Source organism: Festucalex cinctus, chromosome 5 (assembly GCF_051991245.1).
Source record: "Festucalex cinctus isolate MCC-2025b chromosome 5, RoL_Fcin_1.0, whole genome shotgun sequence".
Taxonomy (NCBI): Eukaryota; Metazoa; Chordata; class Actinopteri; order Syngnathiformes; family Syngnathidae; genus Festucalex; species Festucalex cinctus.
Window position 1 is genome coordinate 15,592,486 of NC_135415.1, and position 18,535 is coordinate 15,611,020.

General features: G+C 38.8%; 1 protein-coding gene across 1 annotated transcript in view; it reads right to left on the bottom strand.

Annotated features, from left to right (window-relative positions):
- Nucleotides 1–230: 230 nt before the first annotated feature.
- The window catches only part of gas1a (growth arrest-specific 1a), an 89,412-nt gene continuing 71,107 nt past the window's right edge, over nucleotides 231–18,535 (bottom strand). The window contains exon 4 of the transcript XR_013283752.1: nucleotides 231–894. The gene's annotated coding sequence lies outside the window, so the exon portion shown is untranslated. The remainder of the gene's footprint in view (nucleotides 895–18,535) is intronic.

An 18,535-nucleotide genomic window follows, 5' to 3' on the forward strand; every position in this document is an offset into this window, starting at 1 on the left:
TGCTTTAACCGTTCTCTGCAGTAGAGAGGCTGCATCAAAGCCATCTCTATACTTGAACTACTATACTAAAAAACAAAAAACAAACGAATAAATACGTCTTTGGGACACTTAAAACATTTAACATAGAATGTATTTATGTTTTTGGGAGCAAATGAGTTAATAACATGAACATTATGCAAATCAACTTGAGATTGTGATTGGTTATAGGATCCAATCATGAACCAGAAGTGTTGACATCGTCGAAATTATGTGTTTTTATTGGTTTAGACATGCAAATACGGCATGTCTACTGCAATCATCTAAGGGTCCGAAAGAGTTCAAATGTGGTGTGGTCTTCGCATCTAATATTGGGTTCAAAAGACCGGGACAGACACTTTCACTATCTTCGCCCCTGTAAAATGGTACCGTGTGTCGTCAGTCATCACAAGCAAGAAAGTCTACTGCACACTATACTAAAATAAGCTAAATTCTCTTGGACCCTCCATATACTGGTCACCACCTCTTGCAGCTCCTTATATTGTAATGGCTTTTCCCCTCTTGCCATCAATTCCCTAAAGAGTTGACTCAAAATGTCCATTGTGGCACTTTGCAAACCTTTTTTTACCTCACCGATGTGACCGTATTACCGTATTGATTATTGCTGCGTCAGCTCTCCACATATTTGTATAACTGTCACTGATTAATATTCCACTGATTCTGATTTGGGATATTTTTGCTGCATACTAAAGTTGAAGTAAATTAAACGTACCAGTCTGAGAAATCATCAGCGACTGGATCAGTGGGTATCGCAGCTGAGTTTGGGCACAGAGGTCTGGGTTCAAATCCCAGTCAGGGCGGATGGTAATGTCCAGATGGGTCGGCCATATATATTCCTAGCCACTGCTCATCCTCAGCCTGGGAAAAAAGAAAGTGTTGGTTGCATTAGGATGTATAAATATATCTTTCTTTGGCGATCCCGGACAGGTGAATGTTGCCCATTTCTTCTATGAAAATGCTGGTTTTAAAATTAGTATTATCTTTTACCACGCGGTTCTTTTCTTGGTAGCTTTCACTCGCCAGTATGAATAGTTTGTACCCTTTGTTAGATCAAAAACTTTGACTCAACGTGAGTCAAATCCTTAATTAAAAACTCCTTATCAGTCCCTTTTGGACCCAGCAATGGGTTAGCCATTTCACCCAATTTGTCTGACTTTTGAGCCAGCAGTTTTAAGCATGTAGCATCACGAACTGGAGGTCCTTTTGACTGAAACAAGTCGCAAACAAAATGTCTATCTTTCACTGTCTTCATCTAATAAAATCAGACAAACACTTCCGCTTGTCCCGGGGCTAATTCTTCCCCCACAAAAGCAAGTTGTTCCGTGAGAGGCACAATTAAAGAGGGGGGAGGCAGGAAGATTATACACATGCTTTATAGGCTCCTCCAAATGACTCAAGAGCTGACTATTCACCAGCTGGTAAAATGATCCACCATTGTCACGAAATCACCCGCCTAATAATCTCTCATCTCCTTTCGCACTGCTTCACCTTTGCGTGATTTTTTTTTTTTTTGAAAGTACAAGTTGGATTGAAAATAGTTCTGACACTCAGTCTGCTCGCTGTCAGAACAGATAAAGTCACCACCGTCCCGAGACGTCGGGAGCAGCGAGCGAGATTTGTGGCGAGGAATTGGGTAATAACTTTGAACACGTGACACTGTCCCACTTTCCATCACGTACGGAGCTTCAAAGGGGGAGGAAATATGGGATTTATTGATGGAGCCATAATTCAGTTCTCTTCTAAAGCCGCTCAGGTTTCATTGGCCAGGGCAGGGAGAATGGAAACCAGATGAGGCCGACCGGGTCTGACTCTGGCTGAGCTTTCACGTTAAAACCTCAGGTTGCCGGCTCGAATCCTGATCGGTTCAATTCCCTTTCCTGCCCCGTCCCAAACTCTTGAAAGACTTTATTGATTGAAACTGTATTTCAACCCCCCAAAAAGCAGCAGCTCAAAACAAGACTGACGTAAAAAAAGATTATTTCTGGCATCGCTCGGCCTGTTTATGCCGTAAAGAAAGGCAGAATTGTGTGCCCCCCCCCCCGTCACCGCACATGTCGAACTGAAAACACGAAGGGAGGGCCCATGCGGGTCCTCGTCCCCTCTCGCACTGCCAACGCCAAAGGGATTTCCACAAAACAAACACTGGTTAGCCTCGAAAATTTTGTGTGGAGAGCCACCGCAGTCAACTAACTCACTTCCAGACTTCTCATAAGGCACCACGGTGTGTGTGTGTGTGTGTGTGTAATCCATATGATTCCATGTCGGCCCAGATAGCTGCAGCGATGAGTAATTTGCTGGCAGTGTTCCAGACTGGATGAGGTTTGACTTTGCTGGAGATTTTTGGATGAGGGGGGAGTGGGAGATGGAGGTTCGAGTATCAATTACAGAGGCTGGAGCCCTACAATCTGAGCTCCTCACTCATCATCTGCGCTACGCCTGCACGCTCCACTGCTATTCATGCTCCCTTGCCGTAATCACAGAAAAGAGAGAAAAGAAAAAAGAAAAAGAAAAAGGAAAGGTGCGTTCCGCTGCCTGCATGCTGTCAGCTCTTCCGTGTTGTTTACAGCATCATTGATCAGCTGTGAAATTTTAGGTAGCCATCCAAATTGGCGATATGAATCCTCTCTTGTTCAGACGCAGCTGTTTGTGATGTACTTTGCAGGACTTTCCACGGTGCCGCCGTACGTTTCCCAAGCATTAAGAACAATGCCAGGATGCCGTGCGGCCAAAATTACAGGCCAATTTCCGATTTAGCAATCACATCCATCTGGATGAAGGGAAGCTTTTTGGTCAAGTCTGTAACGAAGGTCGACAGGACATGTCAGGTGTATCCATAGTTTTCCAACATTAATGAGTTTAAGCCATTCAGTCCGCTTGTTTATTAATGATGCTAACTAGCATCTTTGTTACAAAACACGTACACAATGCATCAAAATAGAGAGACAATTGCTGTCGTATCATCTGTGAAGAACGAGTAATATTAGCATCGTACTCGTGAAAGAAGTTGCTACTCAGTGAACAGTATTTCCATCTGTGTGGGGTCAGCAGAAAGAGCAACACGCTGGCTAATGCAGCGTGTAAAATAACGGTGGATTCTTGTATGTATATGTTTTGTCTGTATGTTTTTATTCAGGCCTGCATCTATCTAATATTTTAGTATTTAATAAAACTGAATTGAATTATACAAGATTTGAATAAAATTCAGTTATATTTTTGCTTGGTTACAGATCAATTATGAACGCGCAAGAGAAAAATATCTTTCACTTAACAATGACCGAGCTACAGCTATGAGGCTTTCAATTTGTGGATAAAAGAAAGTTTTGTTAAGTTTGCTAAAATAATATCAGGAATGGCAACTGTGTCAAGCTGACAGCATCAAAGTGTGTAGTCGAGTCATTTTCGCATATTAAATTACCTTTGCAAAGAAATCTGACAGATGCTGCTAGCTAAGCGGCACTCACTTAGCGGCTAGCTGCTAACGCTTGGAACAGGCGTCACATTCTACAATGTCAGTTTCATGTTTCAGTTTTGTTTGAGTTGGGTTTTGTTTTATTTTGGTGAGTGTTTGTGTTGGGTGTGCTTGTGTCTTTCCCCTATCTCGTTTAGGTCTGAGTAGGTCCACCTGTGTGTGTTGCTAATTGGTTCCCCCTGGCTCCACACATCATAACAGTCAGCATAATTGACTAGTTTTTTTTTGTTTGTTTGTTTGTTTTTTTAATCTACAGTTCTTTATTAGCGATTGAACATGATTTTAGGTAGATGTGTCACCAGTTTGTGATGGTAATTTAAAGTTAAATAGTGCTCCAACTATCCAACTTCCAGTCAGGAAGATGAGTCAAGTTAGCCGCCATGTAAGAATTTGTTCAGTCCTACGGACCTGCCAATCTATAAGGGACACTCACTTAGCAGCTAGCTGCTAGCCACTAACACTTGGAACAGGCATCACATTCTACAGTTAATTAGCAACTGAACATGATTTCTTGATGATGTGTTGCTGTGGCAAAAGTTTGTAATTGTGATGGCAATTGAAATATAAACGGAGCTTCGACTATCCAGCTTCCAGTCGGGAAGATTTGATTTTTTTAATAGGAAAGTTAGCCACCAGGCTACCACGCACTGCCACAAACATGTTCCTGTTTTACTGTATTTGCGAAAATTTTATTTTGAAGTTATCGTCATGCTTAGTATCGCCACGGCTAGCTTGACTATCTTCCCGACCATTACAACAACAAATAGTAATGGAAGAAGATTCAGTTTTTGAGGTGGGCAACTTGTATCACCCATCAGCCTCTGGGAATTAAGAAACTGACATGAAGCCAAGGTGTTACACTGAATCCATCAGCCATGTTGTGCAGTTCTTCTTTTAGTTGAGCCGCCTCTGCAGACACTTCATTGGAGAGCAAAGAGTGAGTAACCCTGCAAGGAGATTCGGCGCTCAATGAAACAAGTCATTCACGACCCATCCTTTGATTACTCACTGGACAAATTTATATGCAAAGAATACAAGCAAGGCCTGCACGCACGCACACACTGATGCACGCGGGCCTCTTATTGTGCAGCTCAGCCATCTGTCTCTCAGCGGTGGGTCCTTGTTACCTGTTGTAGGCTTTCTACGCGAGCTCATTCTCACACACACACACCATCTCAGTGCCAGCAGAGCCTTTCACCAACGTGCTCTCGAAAAGGCTCCCAAGCAAGAATTCATTCGGGGGGGAACCTCCACAACTTTAACCGAGTCAAAAATAGGAGAAAGTTGAATGGCACTCAGGAGACAGCAGACGTCCATCAAGGCCAAACTGTCCTCATTTGGATCAACACTTAATGTAAACATCATGCCTTTGAAAGTACATTTATTACTCATTAAAACAAATAAAACCTTTTAAAAATAAAAATCTGTGTTTTTTATCCAGATACGTATTAAAAATGATCCGTTCTTGAGTATCCTTCTATGCTAACAAATTTTACTTTTTGCATTGCTTTGTTAGCACATGAATTTCGACAAAAACAACTGATTTCTACAGTTATACAATACATTTGAAAGAGTATGGCGTATCTGCCAACAGCTTTACATTTATGCGGATATCAGAAAAGTAAAATAGATGTACGGTGGAAGATTGAAGTGTTTGTTGTAGTAATAGGGATTACCAGTATACTAAAACAATAAGGACGGATGAGTACCAATACTAGGTATCGGTATCGGGCGAATACCCGGCCTTGTTTCAAGGTGTCGGTACTCGTTTTATAATCAAGAACTAGAAATTAGAAGAATAGAAAATAATCAGATTGCATGCAAATTTTAAGGAAAACACTATAGGCTACTGGGATATATAGATCTTTCGTTAAAATTATCTGTCAGTTTTTTTTTTATGTATTAAAACATACAGGCAGTATCAGGACTTGGTATTGGAATCTCAAGAGTTGAGTAATCGTACAGTCTGGAGAAAAAAAATGGTATCAAACATCCCTAGTATTTTTCCATTTAAAATACATAAATAAATAAATACAATATATACTGGACTTGTAAAATGAAAACAAAAATAAGTAGAAAAAAAAATAAGATAAATATAAGAAAAATATGATTTTCTTGGAATAATGGGAGACGGGGGGGGGGGGGGGGGGGAATCTGGCAAATAGCAAATATGTGGGGGTCCACTGTTTTTGGATGCAAAACGGGACAGAGGCATTTAACGCATAAGGGTGCACAAAAGAGATGCTCAGTTTATACAGCACCACTCGGCTCCAGTTTTAGAAGTCAGTGGGATGTCCGCAGCCGGTGCATATGGATTTGGTTAGCAAAGAGCAGCGGGCCTCGGGCCCTTTTCTGTCTCATATACGTACGTACTCGTCTCAGTCAGACATTTTCCATTCGCTGCAGGCCGCGTCCAGCTTCAAAGATTTTTGGTCAAAGTTTATGATTTCTTTTGGAGCCGAGAACAAAACCTTCGTGAGAGGGTGTATCAAAGAAAGATGGAAGTCCATAACGAAGGCTGATTTTAATATTTGCGTTTAATCCTGTTGTGCTCACAAAAGCAGATGTGTGGATGCAACGTTTCCTAATGACCCTTAGTTAACTTAATGTGGTCATTTTCATTGAATAACAGGAAGTTCATTTTCCTGTTCCTAAACTAGCCAACCTCTTCTGACCAATGACCTCTCTGAATAAAAGGTCAGGGCCAATTATAAGCTAGCTGCTAATAGAGCTTTAGTGAGTCCAGATGTTGTTAGCTTTAGCCCACGTGATAAATGACTCAAAAAGCGCTGAAAACAAAGACAATCTGTCCACTGGCGAGAAACAAGTTGGTTGTACCAAAACACACCATAATTGAATCCTGTCCTGTAGCCCAACTTTACACTGACACGCCACGTGAACATAAACATGTTATTGTACGCTAATTATTTGGTGCCTATACTAAGTATGTGTGAGTCACAGCGCATAGTACAAGTATTGTGCAAGAAGAAAGCTTTATAGGTATCATATGTTGCCAATTTGGAACTGAAGCAAAGATTTACATGACTTTACTATTAACATTTGGAACTTTATACATTTAGGTATCTTTGTTCCTCTCGTATCTAAGATGCCAGTGACATAACTTCCACTACCTGTCAGAAGGTTCACTTTATTTGTATCTCCACCTGTTGCATTTCAACTCAAGACAATTACATACCTTACAAAAGTTGACTAGCATAATGCTAACAGTCAATGCAAAACTCCATAGAGGGGCTAGCTAATAGCATTGGATCAAGAAATAGATCCAGAGTTAAACTCATGTTGTTATTTTATATTACAAATGTATAATTTTTCCTCTCTTATCTATGCCAGTAACATATAGTGATAGACAGAAGGATTAAATGCTAGGTGTCAGAAGGTTAAGTTGTATCTCCACCTGTTGCCTTTTAACTCAAGACAACATGTCTTACAAACGTTGGCGAGCTTAATGCTAGCAAACAATGTAAAACTCTATAGAGGAGCTAGCAAATAGCAACGGTTCAACAAACAGATCCTCCGTTAAACTCATTGTTAGTTTACTGTTAAGCAGCAAACTAAACCTAAAAAAAACAGAATGTCGTGTTTTTAAAACAACCACACAGTTTTGCCTCAGAGCTTAATGCTAACAGCGTAAAATGGCATTGACATGCTAACAATAAGCACTGATAGTTGCAGTTAGAAAACAACAGATATTTGAACACAAACAGTGGAACACCATATGTTCAAAGATTATATAATAATTTTATATAAACATTTTTCACTTTTCAGCTCAGTTGAACTTTTTGTTTATTTTCGGGGTTTTTTTTTGTGGGGCATAAAACCCAGAAATATAACTTATTAGGCAACACTTCAGTGTAAGCTGTGTTCACTGCAAATGTGAAGACATTTTAAAGTTCATTTTCAATTGATTCCTTTTCACATGGTTCAAGATTAATTCAAGGTTGAGTATATTTAAAAACATATTTCACATATAATAAGCTAACTTCATTTTACACCCATATGACTGTAATGTAAGCATTGCTTGTCTGGTTAAAAGGTTTCGCTGCAATAGCAATTGTGAGGCAAATGGAGGATTACACTGTACAAAATGGTCACCTGTGCTCATACCCACTTTTAAAGATGTGCATTATGTGTGGCCGCACAGAGAAAGTTGAGGTCTCGCACAGTGTGCTAATTCAACTACATTTCTAGTAACCACTACAAAGCTACAAGGTTTAGTTTTTAGCATCCTTAAATGGCCGTCAATCGCTCCTCAAAATGCGCAGGGTTTTATTTATTTACTTATTTTTACAACTGTAATCAAACCCAGCACATACTGTCTCTTCCAAGAAACCTCTTCAGTACATTTTGCTACTTGAGGGTTCACCCTCCCCGCTTGTTGAATAAGCTACAGGCTACAAATAACACGCCAAATTGTACAGTATGATGTACCCATGGAACTATATGTCAAGTCAGATTGCTTTGGTTACCAAATAGTAGCTCCATTTTAAAACGAACAACCAAAAAAGAAATGGTGCTCATTATAATTGTGTGATCCAAAAGACTTCCTGCAGAACCGCTTTAGGCTTTTGGTTTTCGAGGCTAGTTCATGAACCATTTATGTGCTTTTTTGTTTGTTTACTGCGGTTTGCCTCTCATAAAAATAAAGTCAGCTGAAGGGTTGGTTCTCCGTCTTGGCTGGCTGTCAAACTCTCCGAGCCATGTGGACCGTCACGCCCACCGGCGGCCTGAGCGGAAATTGATTGAGGGGGGGAAGAAAAAAAAAAGACAGCGACAATATACTGTAAAAATACATCAACAGGTCGTCACTTGTGATAGGCGGGTTATGTCCTCCGAATGATGAGAAGTGACACGAGTAAATGATACGCTGCAGAGTGGAATTTACATGACATCACTGACATGTTGGATTGGGGCTGGTTAACAATAGCCTCTTTCACACAGATCTCATCTTGCAAAATTAAGCAGCAGATTATTATTTTTTTTTAAGTTAAAAAAGTTTAAAACATTTTTTTTTTCTCTTGCCAGCAAATCTCCTCATCTGAATGAGAATGTGACAGCATGTTAACTTACTGCATTCTAGAAATTCGTTTGAATTGGCGATCCATTGGAACGGAATTGAATGTCTGAGTGAAGGCGGTGACACGGCTTGGAACTGATGCAACAAGTTGTATTTAGCGCCGCCGACATAACTAGCAGTTGCGGCGCTTCCAGCGCAGTTTGGGAGGGAAGAACTGACACTGGGTGGAATTACAATGCCGCTTGCGGTTTCCATGATCAAAATGTTCACTTTGACGTTTGAAAAGGTGCCTCAGAGCAAACCGTTGAAAGTCCCCGTAAAGTTCAAATAAATGTCTTCCTAATTTGACTCACCACAGAGAAGAGTGTTAACAACGCTGCAACATTTAAATGATTTTTAAAAAGTATACAAAATGAGGATTCACGGTCAAAATGTTTGAGCTACAATACAAAAAGACTTGCTAGCCACTAGCTAGCTAGCGAGCTAACAGGCTTCTGGAGATCTTGTCGGCCGGCAGGCTCGTTTGATTTTTAAAATGACACCAAGGTCTTCTGTAAATTGTGTTATCTGGAGAAGATACATTTTGAGAATATAGACAAAGCTAGCTAGCTAACGACACTGTAGGGGTAAAAATGAGCCCTGTGAAAACATCTAAATAACTCACAATTGTGCTGGATAACCACTGACGAGAACAAACGTGCGCAAGTTCTTATTTAGCGGAGGAATAGCAAATCATTTTTTTTTTTTTTGCCATGGCCTGGGGGGAAGAAAAATTCTGAAATGGTGGCAAAAGAGTTTCACACTATGGTACTAATTTCAGCACCTAAGTCAAGTCTGTTAGCATGGATGGACTTTTCAGTCTCTGTTATTTTCGTAGACAGCTGCAGTAAGAAATATTCATTTGTGCCGTCGTCGGTGTGAACACATAATAATAATAACAATAAATAATGATAATAATGATAATAATAATAATAATAATAATAATAATAATAATAATAATAATAATACATTAAATTAATTGATTTATAAAAACATGGTAAACTAGACTAAACCTGACACAAAAATAAAGATGTGCAATTATTACACTGAGTATATATATATATATATATATATATATATATATATATATATATATATATATATATATATATATATATATATATATATATACATATAACATGTACAATGTATATACAAAAAAAAATCCACTTAATAGGGACTTGATTAGGGTTGTTATAGTTTTGGAATTTTTCATTTTAGTTAGTTTTTATTTCTTTTTTAGTTGTTTTTTTAAATTTACTTAGTTTTAATTAGTTTTCAGTGTGGTTCTGTTCGTTTTTATTCGTTTTAGTTATTTAATAAATGCTTAGTTTTAGTTAGTTTCAGCATGAATTCTTAAAAGAAATGTGTATTACATGTGCGCAATATTTAAAAAGCACCATAGGAGCAACGTCATCTGAAGGTGCTTTTCTATTGGCTGCTGCTAGATGACATCACTTCTGTTAATATCAAAATAAATCTACTTAAAATCACATTTAAAATCATCCCCAAAGGCTCATGCATTAAATTAATTACCAAAGACTAAAACAAAGGACATTTTTCCTATAATTATTAGTTAGTTTTAGTTTTGTAAACATAAAATGTCGTTTCAGTTAGTTTTTGTTTTTTAGAAAGCATTTTCGTTTTTATATTATTTCGTTAACGAAATTGTTTTTTGAATTTAATTTTTTTCCATTAGTTTTACTTAACTACAATAACCTTAGTCTTGCCAGATTTTAAATGGCTTGTGAACGCGATAGAGTTAAGACGAGCGCCATCAACGTGGCACATCTCCGGCATGATGCTGAGCACATGGAGACTTTCATTGAAGGAAATTGAAAAAGTTGCAGACAGAGGAAATTAAAAATCACCAAGTCAAGTATTTTAAAGGCCCACATTGAGAACCTGAAGGAAGGCCTTTTGCTGGGAGACTTTTTTAATAACCTACTGTACAGTACGTGCTGGGCTGGGGGGACGCGTTATGAAAAGCAGCTGGCAAACGCTCCCTGAGGCAGAACATGTTTGAAACGGGCCGTGTCAGCTTCCTACAGCTCACTTTTGACTTTGACCTCGCTTTTTGCTTTCCCAACATCTGTTTTTATCACAATAAAATAGCGCATGTGGCGCGACTATGTCCACTTTGGTTTGGCGAGCGCCGCGCGGACGCACTCCATTCCATGAAAAAAAAGAAAAGAAAAGAGGAACAAGACCAGTGTTTTGTTTTCAGACTAAATGATGAAGTGCGGAGAGAGACAACATGCATGTCATGACAATCTCGTCTTATCGGAGCATCTCACGTTGCTGCTATCTTCCACTTGTGGCGAAGAATGTCTGCTGCTGTGTCAGGGAAGAAGCGGGATGAGCAAGCAAACAAAAAAAAATGAGGCGACGTAAAACAGACTCGGGTCTTTGGCTGTTCACAAGTTCACACTGAGTTTGAATGACGGTTTTGCAACCAAAAAAAAAAAAAAAGTAAAACTAAAAGGCAGATGTTAAACGAAGACGTATTGTGCAACATTTTTCTTTGGTCCGCGTAAACGCAATGGTTCTTGGTTACGACACCAGCTGGTGGTACTAAATTTAAGTTGGCTGGTGACCTTCTGACGTCATGCAGAGAAAAGCGCTGAGTCCAAGATGGCCGTCCTCGGTCACATAAAGTCTTTATAACCGCACATAAAGAGTCAGCATGCTGCCTCTCAAGTATCGTTTCTTTTATAGCGCTCACCAAAAGAGTTGACAAGTCTTGCCACAATGCAAAGGCCAATCGTTGCATGGGAAATCTGGTGTCTTGCTTAGTTTATGTTGCGGGGCACAATGATCATGATCAAGTCAAGTCGTGAAAGTCAGCTAACCAAAAGGTGACAGTAGATTGCAAAATGTCTTATTTTTTTATTTCTTTTCATTTTGGCCACATTTTAGAATTAATAACATGTTAATAACACATTAATAACATGTTAATAACACATTAATACTATGCTAATAGCACATTTATGCAAAAACACCTTCACAAAATTTTCATTTTAATTTAAACAGTATGTGGCCAAAGATACTTGGACTTGGACTGCAACAAGGCCCGTGTTCTCAGATATCACAAAAGCAGATTTGAATCGGAGACTGCATTCATCAGGAAATATTTGAGTGTATTTATTGGAGGACTACTCTTTCCCTGGACCCCGCCACAAGATAACAGAGGCGACTAAGGGCAGGAGACAAGCTAATGGGGAGGGAGATTTCCCATGGCCGACCAAACGACTCACAGCTGGCCATCTGCAAAAAAAAAAAAAAAAAAAACACTACAAAGGGGTAAAACGTGATATTCCCAACATGCTAGAGAGCATCATCACTTTCACAATTCTTGAAGCATAACTCGGGTTGCACACAACATCCTCTGCAAAAATTTAATTGTTTGATTTTTCAACACTGGATTCAGGTGGTCAACCAAAAAAAAAAAAGTAATGGGTTCTGTTTAACGTTCTTATGTTCGACCACTATTCTATAAAACCACATTTTTTACACATCCATCATCTAAATTTGAAGGCATTTCCGTGTATAAAATTCAATCACAAAAAAATGACTGGCAAGATTTTCTCGCTTTCCTGCCCCAGAATGACACGACGGTAAGTAACACAAACAAAAAAAAAGTTGCTGTTTTAATCACTGTATTGAGCTTTGTGCCTGCAGGTGATTTTCTAACACATGAGGTAATCCCACATGAAAAAAAAAAAAAAAAAAAAAACTGAGTACCCGCTAATCGTAAATTTGTAATTAGGTTGTTCTTCCAAAGCGGGCCATAGTAACACATCAAAGCCCCCCTAAAAACATCTCAACATGCAATTTGAATTAAAACACTTATTAGAGTGAGTTTTAGTGCGGAAAAAAAAAGCAAAAACAAAAAACGTGTACGGGCACATATAATCACACACACACACACACAGACGACCGCTTGCAAAGCCACCGCCGGAAAGTCTGTGGTCTGAAAGAGGAAAAATGTCCTTAAACACGAGTGCGGGTTTGCCTTGGCCAGCGTCTTTCTCTCGTCAGTGGTGAGCTAATCTCTTTTGGCCTGGCTGCTCTCCATCTGGAATTAGGATGGACTTCTCATTGGTGAAGGTGAACGTGGAGATTGTTCAATGGAGTTTTTGTGTGTTTTACGAAGAAGCCACCTCCCATCAGCAAATTAATCCAATCTGTTGGAATGTCGGTAGGTCTACAAGGAGGACATGAATCTGAAAAGCTGTCATATGCATGCCAGGCCATTAGTTGGCAGTGTCGCGCTTTAGTGCAGCGCCACATAACATTTTTTTTCTGCAATTAAAATGGTTCATTTTCTATATACAGACAAGTGTTTGAAAAAGTCTGTTAGAATCCCAATCCAGGTTCATAAAGTGGGCACTTGCCGTTTTAAAACTGCTAGCAAGATTTGAAACAACCTTCTCTTGTGACAGTCTACGCTTAATCTCTTGTCGATTTTTATGGTTTACGATAGTCGGTTGTCCTTTTGTATAATGTGATGTAAGACTATGAAAACAATCTCAATTGAGTGCAACAACAAACAACAACAATGGAGAACAATTCAAATTCATTGTGCCGCTGTGCCCACCTTGGCCACTGGAAGGCAGTATAATACAGTCATGCAGCTAATAAACAAGAAGAAGAATATTTCTACTACTGTGGCTCAGTAAGTTGGTGTAATAGTCATTTTTTCATAGAGGAAAGTAAATATATGCCTATTGCTAAATTGCATATCTCTAATTATTGTGAATTAACGAAAACAAAATAACTAAAACTAAAATTGAAAAAAATAATGAAATTAAAAATAAAATGCTTTTTAAAAAACGAAATCTGTGGACTGTTGCAGTACCTGCATTTGATTTGTGGATGATCATTTTCCAAGTGTTTTTAAAATGATATCTTTGTTGAATTTTGTTGACCGTGATGTTTATTTAATAAAATGAAAACAAACTATGATGAAAATTCCAGAACTATTTCAACCCTGTTTGTGCTTAAACATGCGTAACTTTGATGCAAACTGTTAGCATGTCAATGCCGTTTTCCATGATATGCTAGCATTAAGCTAAAGGTCCATTTTAGGGTAGTGTTGTTTTGAATACATAATGTGTGCAGTAATTCTCTTTGTTCTATGGTTAAGTTTGGCAGTAAACTTTAACCGGGTCTTTTACCAACTGATACTGGACGTGCAGGGAGAATTAGAAGATTTCTTTTCAGTCCTTCAGTCTTGATGTGATTTTGTGCCGTTCGTTGGGTTGGGTTCCAACGTCTGTCACAGTAAAAAGACTTCAAGCGGACTAGCAGGATTTGGAGTCCATTTCCTGTGGTGCAGCATCATGCGACGCGATTGGCTTTCGCAGGACTCTCCCCTCCAAGAATCTCAGCGTTCTAAATTGGGCCACATCAGACTTGTCCTCTGTTTTCACTTACTTGTAAGTGTGCTCTCTCACTGCTTTCACCTCCTGCATGCATGCCAAGCGCTCCCTGATATACGTAGCGCACACCTCTCTGTCTGAAATGGAAGATTTTACTTATGTGCGAATTAGTGTTCATTTTATTCACCATTTTTAAATTTAGTCTCAGTTTTATTCCAGTTTTAATCCCGCTTCTTCGTTTTTAATCATAGTTAGTCAACCTCATCCCATTTTTTTAGTCCATTTTTAGCCGACTATAAATTGAGCATTTTAGTCTTTATTTTAGTCCAAGTAAACACAATTTTATTCGTCTAATTTTAGTCAACAAAACTGTCAACATTTTAGTCTAGTTGTAGTCATTTTATCCCTATATTTTTATTTTTTATTTTTTTTGATCAGCAGATTATGTTGAACATTTTGGACCTAAAATATTTCACATACGATTTTCTCTCAACTTTTTGTTGAAAAACAACGTCACATACAATTACAGTGGCTACTACGGCTCCATGATATGAGCTAGTAAGTTAGCCAGCATTAGTTAGCGGTCGGATTAATATTATTGTTGGAACGTTATAGCCGTTGGATTACGTTCTAACTATAATTTATTTTAGCTTTTCATTGTGAATCCACTATGAATCCATATGTTTGTGCATGTTTGGTTTGGTTTATTAGTTTTGAACATATAAACATAAAAACATTACAAGTGTAAAACCCCCCCCAAAAAAAACCAAGTTGAAATAAAATAAAAATTTAAAGGAAGAAAGGGGAAAAAAATGTCAACAATAAATTCCATTTCGCACCAGATTTTGCATGCTGCACTCACAAGCTGTACATTTTAAAAGGGGTGTGTCACATGACAGTGTCACAGTGACAGATTAGCAAAGACAAGATTTTACACAAATCTATAATCTTGTTTTTGTTCATGAACTAAAATGTCCATAGATTTGAGTCCAGTTTGTATTAAGTAAAGTACATTTTCATCTCGTCTTCATTCGTCGACAAAAATGCAGACTGATTTTAGTCCCAGTTATTAATGAGTTTATGAATGAGGGTTTTAGTCTAGTCTAGTTTTAGTCCAGTGGAAAAGGTGTGTTGACGAAATTTTTTCATTTTTTAGTTTTCATTGACGAAATTAACACTAGTGTGAATGACTCCAAAGTGGAAGCAATCTGGCTTTTCAACAGTTGCATCAACAAGTTTCCTCACTTTAGTTTTCAAATTGATTTGTCCACCGCTTTACTCTGTTTGCTTAAAACAAAACAGCATAAACTTGCCAAACACACACCTGGTTACAATTCCACCGCCGCCTTCCCTACACTAACAAACCCACCAGGGCGACCTGCAGCGTAATCTTTTCTTCCTTTATAAGCCAGCTTTGGATAATTACTTATCTTTTACAGTGCAGTTCCCATTGAAAATAGCTTTTCAAACAAAGAGCTTTGCGGGGGATTTGTGCGGCGGGTAACACTATGTGCTGCTTGCTTTCAAGGTGCAAGGCGAGGCAGTTTACTTTGGCTGCCGTTGAGCAACGCTTACTTGTGAGGGGATTTAAGAGGAGATCTGAACGTTTTATTTGACGCTCACCACCTTTGATTGCTCTTAATTCCTCGAACGCGCGTCGCTTTGTTGACATACTGTGAGGTGAAAGCAACGTTTGCTCACTAGATGAAAGTGACAGCATTGGGAAGCCATTTGCTTAAAAAAATAAAAATCAAAAATCGGAATGCCAGAGGTGGGAAAAAAATAACCCCGCGTACAAAACAATTACTTTAAGGCGATGTAAATAAAGGAACAAATGGTGGGTTTTCTGACAGGTTCCAAGATTATAAAAGCAAAAGAGAGATAAAAAAGAGCTTGTGCGACCTCTGCTCCTCTCATTAAGCTTTTTGTTTGTTTAACAGCTGTGAGGTTTAAGGCGGTATCTCACTGAGCGGAGCAGGCTTGCAACGGTGCGCGCAAGCAGCGACTGTTAGCATGTCGGCAGGTTTCGTTCAAGACTTTCTTCTTTTTGGAAGCTTTCGCCTTTGCGATAAAGATTTCAGTCGTTTATTTTTTAATATTACTTGTTCGATGGCTTCAATTAAAGTCACAATAAGCAGCTGTTTGCTGAAAGAAGCTTCATGCTGTTTCTCGTTTTCTTTCAAATTAATCATAAAACAAAACGTATTACCACCTTGTGTGTTTAAAACAAACAATGTTGCCTTATACTGCCAGCCAATTTGTTTTTGGTACTGGCTTATAGTGGAGCCCGGTGTTTGAAGCAAACATGGTGAAACAGCATTTAGCTGTTATGCTGCACACAAATGGAAACAGCTCCGTGTATTTTTTTGAGGCTTTGCGTCATAAAGAGCTCGCCGAAAATGCGTATGTACTCGCTGAAACGCGAGCGTCAGCCAATGAAATGACGGTTTTTCCCTCTTCTCAAAATTAACTCATTTACTCCCAAAAACGTATAAATATGTTTTATTTTAAATGTTTCAAGTGTCCCAAAGACGTATTCATACGTTTTTGTTTGTTTTTTGTTTTTGTTTTTATTCTAGAGCATACAGAACTTACTTTGTGGCAGCAGAGGAAAGGAGATCAACCAGTGCCATGTTGGAAAAAAAAGCTCAATTACATCCATCCATTTTCTTGACCACTTATTCCTCACAAGGGTCGCGGGGGGTGCTGGCGCCTATCTCAGCTGGCTTTGGGGAGTACACCCTGGACTGGTTGCCAGCCAATCGCAGGGCACACAGAGACAAACAACCGTCCACACTCACAAGCACACCTAGGAACAATTCGGAGCGCCCAATTAGCCTGCCATGCATGTCTTTGGAATGTGGGAGGAGACCGGAGTACCCGGAGAAGACCCACGCAGGCACGGGGAGAACATGCAAACTTCACCCTGGAAGGTCCGAGCCTGGACTCGAACTCGAGTCCTCAGAACTGGGAGGCGGACGAGCTCAATTACAATTCTAAAAAAATGTATGAAAACTGATTTAACTTAGCTATATTGTACTGATAATTGCTGCAAAACAGAAAGAGATAAAAAAAAAAAAAATTCCTGACGAAAGAAAAGACTTTAATATTTCTTTTGATAGGTTCCACGTTTTTATAGCAATAGAACACAATATTCTGTGGGCCTTGCAAAATCAGTCAAAATCCAGTAAAACAGCCGGGAGCGAACGGGATTGCTTCTGTGAAAATGGCTGGGAGTGAACGAGTTAAGAATAATCCGCTGAAAGTGGTGAATTCAAAAACATGATTAAAAATGTTTGATTTCAAACCAAGACAGCCCGCGAGATCTGGCATTAACTGAAAAGATGTGATTCTCCTTGGCTATGATCGGAAACCTGTTTCATTTGTTTCGTTTGGCAGAAGGAAGAAAGCTTTCAGCAGTCTCGCTGATGAATGACTCGCGTGAGTTCACAACATCTTTCTTCTACGCTGTTTAACACCATCAAACAGATATCAACAGCTCCTCGTCACCTGCTACAAGTGTGAAAACTAAACATTGTGGTTTTCTCAGCAACTCTACAATTAGCGAGTATTGTATAATAATTATGATTATCCCTGAGGGCCCTTCAGCTACATGATAAATTTACCCCTCTAACCACATGTAAAAAAATAAAAAATAAAAAAAATAAAAAAATAAATAAATAACATTGTTACTGCAGTCTACTGTCGGAGAAAGCCAGAGTCAGATCTTCACAGCATCTCCTGTCACAGCCAAACCACAAACAAAAACATCACATTTCACAGTTACAGCACAGTTACCGCAGGCTTTTGTCTTGGGCAATTAAATATGGAGGCATCGCTCATCCCTCGGCTGCCTTCTCGGCTTCTTTTGTCTGCGCAATCCCGCCGATCTATCACACTGACAACAAACGACGGATGAACAGTCGGCTTCTGAGGCTTGCGGCTTCGAATGGGTGTACCCGCTTACGGGTGTCAAAGACAGCAAATGAATTAAGATAAAACTAGAGTAGAGACAATGGATACCATTATGATGATATTGCATTTGGCATTTTTTGGACTATGAGGTGTCTTTCGACAAAAGTATAATTAGGGGTGTGAATTGCCTAGTACCTGGAGATTCAATCCGTATCACGATTCATCCAATTAATCCCGATACAAATCTATAAGTTTTTTGTTTTTTTTTACTCAAATTTAAAAAATACTCATCAGTAAACTTTTACATCACACTGTAATATTTGTATGAAAATGTATTTATCTGAAATCTCTGGCTTATAACTGTGAGCCACTGTATTTAGCAAACAGGTTGCAGTCTGTTTCATATTTGAACAGCATTGAAATAAAAATATTAAGGCTTAATGTTCCATTAATATAACATTTTTCCATGCTTAAAGTGATACTTGACTCATTGAACCATTTTCAGCAGTAAAAAGTTAACATTTTGTGTATAATTAATGTGGTAACTTAATTATTTTTCATGTACAATTGATACCTTTAAAAAGTAATTTTTATACTTGCTGTGGACTGATGATGACGACGTCACCTGTGCTGAGGAAGTAGGTAACGACCAATCAT